Raw genomic sequence first — 3586 nt, forward strand, 5'->3', positions numbered from 1 at the left:
GCTATGAGGTGGATGAAAAGACATCTGTAGTTTGAGCTTGCAGCATGTTAGCTTAGCGTCAGTGTTGCCAACTCCTCAGTAAAGAAAGTAGCTATTGGCTGTCCCAAAAGTCGCTAGAAGTCGCTAAATGACGCCATCGCCTAATTCGCATAAAATTCCATTTGCATGTAATTGTAATGGACGCTGTAAGAGAGAGTAATAACGTCATGGGAGAGACAAAAGATGAGTAAAAACATCCTAAATATGTTTAGTACTACAAATGAACTTTCTTCGGTTGATTCTTGGTTTGCTTGTTTTATATTTTGCCATTGAAATAGGCCGTCACTTCTCAAAATAACTTCATGACTTTAATGCTTTGTCTAGACCCACATTACATAAATCAATTTTGTCCTCTATTGGTAAATGCTAGAATATCACATTTAGTCAATTCACCCTCCTCCTTTATCCGGGCTCAGCGGCGGCTTTGCGCATGCGCGATTCATTAGCAGTCTGGACGCGGGGCAGTGTGGGTCTCCTCTGTGCTCTGACTGCTGCTCGAGGCTACTGTGAGAGTTTTGGGACGGGGGGGAGGGCCTCACGATGCTCTTTGGGGACAGTAAATGCAGTGATACGTGCTTTCACGTTAGTCTCCAAAACACCAGAAAAGTCTCCAGTAACACCAGAAAAAGTCGCTAGATTTGTCGTTAGTCGCTTTTGACAAAAAAGTCGCCAAGAGGATTTGGAAAGTCGCCAGATTTAGCAAGTAAGTCACCAAGTTGGCAACACTGCTTAGCGTAGACACTGGTAACGAGAAAACCAATAACCTGGCTTTGCCCAGACGAAACAAAATCCACCTACTGCGTCTGTAAACACAAAATGAACAGCTGCCTGTTTGTTGTCAGACCATGTGGACACCGTCTCCTCCCAGCAGCCCACAGCTTTAGATTATGAACTAGAAGCTCAGCAGAGAGACTTTAAAAATTCATTTCTTGATCTAGACTGTGTAGATTTATGACTGGATTAAATAAAACCCATAAAATCACACTTGATATTAAGGTTGTGCCCCGGTGTTTAATCGAATACCTTGGTTTGGCGCCAGGACGTTGCCAAACATTTTCGTTGTACGTACAGGAAAACGGAGCTTGAAGTGTTCGGTAAGTCCCAGAACTTTTCTTTAAGAAGAACTGTTTGTTTCATTGTGTCATTGGACTCATAAAATGTTGCCTCCTCCTGCTACAGATGTCGAAACACGCACATTTATCTGTGTTTGTGGCAGCCTGGCTGCAATGTGGCACTGAATGTCACAGTTTATCGGCTTCATGCGTAACCAACCATACGCCGCTGGATTCACAAGGACTCTAATCCAAAAAGGTGAGTGATGGCATGGAAGTTGGCTTTGTTGTAGGCTAACTTCAGTAAACCGTGTCCTGTCTTTATATTTATCGGAAAGTTCGTGTGTTTCAGCAAGTAGACGGTCAGACAAGATGGTTCACAGGCCTAATGTTAGTTTTCAGGAGAAAATGTTTTTGATGTGAACATTGTGGGCCCTAAGCGAACTGGCTGAGTAGAAAGCAGGAGCCCACAGTGGGTGGCTGAGGTTGGCCTACATCATGATGTTGTGGTCAGTTCAATGGCAACAAACTGTTAATTCTCTGTTCTTTAATGCTCAGTTTTAAGAATTGCTTAATACAATTTTTAAATTTGGTAATTTAAGTAAAATTCAATAATCTAATTCAGTTCAAAGGGGTTTTATTGGCATGAAAGTTTTAACAATGTTAAAATTACTATCAAATTAGAATTTTATAGGCACTTAATTATTTGTAAAACTTAAAATGTATAATTTTAAAGTATGCTTGTGTGTCTGTCATTCACTGTCCCCCATGTTGTGGTATATTGAGTATTTTTAATTGTGAGGTCTAATTCTTTGTATCCTGACACTAGAGAGAGAAAAAAAAAAATCAAAATAAATGTCTCCTTTTTTAATACTAAAGGAGGAAGTGGATCTCTGTCTGTTACAATGAATTTGTTTCCTGCTTTATGACATGTGGTCTGTAGATTTGGAATCATTTGGGTCATCACCCGGGATGAGATGGCGGCGGCAGCAGCTGAATGAACCTTTCTTCTGGACTCAGTGTATCAGTCAGGCATTTTAAAAGTCCTGCACTGCTTTGGTTACTGGGTAAACTGTGCCTGGTTTCGGCCTGAGGCTGCCTGTTACTCTGTGCTCACTTTATACTCTGACACATTAGATTAATTGTCTGTACCACTGTTTGGGGCACTGGCTTTCTCTAGTGCTCATTCAGCCCCTAGACAATCTGTTAGAATACATGGCATGCATGATATTTTGTCAAGTTAAACATTAGATTAAATAAACTGGGCTTTTTACATGATTTAAAACATAAACAGCACTTTGTATCTTTAAGCTTACATCTTACAGCTTAAAGCCTTACCTTTTTGGACAAACAAACCTGCATTTCTTGTTCTCAGTGAACACACCTCATTTCAGGGCCATGCCTGTGGTGACTAGATCTTTTTCCTCTCCTATTTCTAAATTGACTATGGTGGTGTTCCACACTTGACTTTTTTTTTTTTTTAAGTTGCCGGAGTGTTCCCTGACTATTTGAAGACTTTGTCTGAATTTTGGCACGTTACCGCAGAGTTGCACAAAGCTAGGTCATTTTTCCATTGTTAAATGGTGAAGACCCTGAGCAGGCTTAGTGGTTAGACTGAGTGATTCTTCATACACATGAAGTTGTGCTGTGACATGTTGTAAGCCCGTCTTGATAAGTGCAGTTGTGCTGTTTTCTAAATCGTCAATGCCCAGATTTTAATAACTTTATTTTAGGTTTAAATTTTATGCTGAAGTAGAATTTTCCCATTCATTTGAATGGGGCAAGATTTTCAAAATAAAGCTAAATATTTCAAATGTATGAATTTAGAAAACGTCTGAAGAGAAGCATGAATGTCCTTGAAGAGCTGAACGTTTAAATAGCTGAAGGTATGCTGAAGTAGAAATTTCCCCATTCATTTGCATGGGGTGAGATTTTCAAAATAAAGCTAAATATTTTAAAAGTATGAAGTTTAGAAAACTTCTGAAGAGAAGCATGAATGTCCTTGAAGAGCTGAACGTTTTGATATCTGAAATAGCTGAAAGCATGCAGAAATAAAAATTTCCCCCATTCATTTGAATGGGGCAAAACTTTCAAAATAATGCTAAATATTTCAAAAGTATGAAGTTTAAAAAAATTCTGATGAGAGGCATGAATGTCCTTGAAGAGCTGAACATTTTGATACCTGAAATAGCTGAAAGTATGCTGAAGTAGAATTTTCCAATTCATTTGAATTGGGCAAGATTTTCAAAATAAAGCTAAATATTTCAAAAGTATGAAGTTTACAAAAGTTCTGAAGAGAAGCGTGCCTGAATCAGCATCCATACAATAACATCAAAAAGACAATTGATAAGTTGGAGATAAGGTCTCCAGTTTTTGATGAATGCTTCTATATAATCTAATTTTTTTTGTGTGTGGTAAAAAACAATAGTGGTCACAGTATAGTAGGCTACTTTGTTTGCAACATCCTCTACCACATCATAAAGCAACTGATTCAA

At 38.6% G+C, this 3586-nt stretch overlaps 1 long non-coding RNA gene across 1 annotated transcript; it reads left to right on the plus strand.

Annotated features, from left to right (window-relative positions):
* The first annotated feature begins 397 nt into the window (after positions 1 to 397).
* LOC109967462 (uncharacterized) lies at positions 398 to 2797 on the plus strand. The gene is made up of 4 exons (XR_002275935.1): positions 398 to 742; positions 1036 to 1133; positions 1219 to 1350; positions 2035 to 2797. It is a non-coding gene; the product is annotated as an uncharacterized LOC109967462 (long non-coding RNA).
* The last annotated feature ends 789 nt before the right edge of the window (positions 2798 to 3586 follow it).

The sequence above is a fragment of the Monopterus albus genome, unplaced genomic scaffold (assembly GCF_001952655.1).
Source record: "Monopterus albus unplaced genomic scaffold, M_albus_1.0 scaffold129.1, whole genome shotgun sequence".
NCBI classification, from domain to species: domain Eukaryota; kingdom Metazoa; phylum Chordata; class Actinopteri; order Synbranchiformes; family Synbranchidae; genus Monopterus; species Monopterus albus.